The sequence below is a fragment of the Lipotes vexillifer genome, unplaced genomic scaffold (genome assembly GCF_000442215.2).
Source record: "Lipotes vexillifer unplaced genomic scaffold, Lipotes_vexillifer_v1.1 scaffold86, whole genome shotgun sequence".
NCBI lineage: Eukaryota > Metazoa > Chordata > Mammalia > Artiodactyla > Lipotidae > Lipotes > Lipotes vexillifer.
In genome coordinates this window covers 3,059,473-3,059,865 of record NW_006785406.1, presented here as the reverse complement: position 1 = coordinate 3,059,865, position 393 = coordinate 3,059,473, and the positions used below count along the sequence as shown (strand labels likewise).

The following is a 393-nucleotide window of genomic DNA, read 5'->3' as shown; positions in this document are numbered from 1 at the left end:
GGGGGGGTGTGGAGGTCTCTAACCTGGCCCCTCCTCCAGCTGTAGCTATGAAGCCATCCCGTCTCTACCCCGTCGTGCTCTCAGATCCAGTCAACTGCAGAGTCTGCACGGCGCTGCCCTTGCCTGCCCTCCCTGAGCCCCCAGGACCTGTCCTGGCAAAGTGAGGATTCTTGAGGAAGGGCTCTCTCACTCCCCATTGCTGAGTTAAACTTGTCCCTGGGTGGAAGGGCCTGGAAGGCTCAGCCTCAGGAGGAGAGGCCAGGGAACCGCTGTGACTCAGTGGGAGGGAAGGCTTGCACACAGCGAGCCAGTAGGGGGAGGCCAGTTTCTAAGAGAAGCAGAGCTGTGAGAAGTGTAACAGCTGAGGCCCTGGTGGTGGTTGGGGGGGGGCGG

At 61.6% G+C, this 393-nt stretch overlaps 1 protein-coding gene across 2 annotated transcripts in view; it reads right to left on the bottom strand.

Moving 5' to 3' along the window:
• KY (kyphoscoliosis peptidase) overlaps positions 1–393 on the bottom strand; it is a 47,234-nt gene that overhangs the window by 38,991 nt on the left and 7,850 nt on the right. The gene's annotated exons all lie outside the window — the stretch shown is intronic.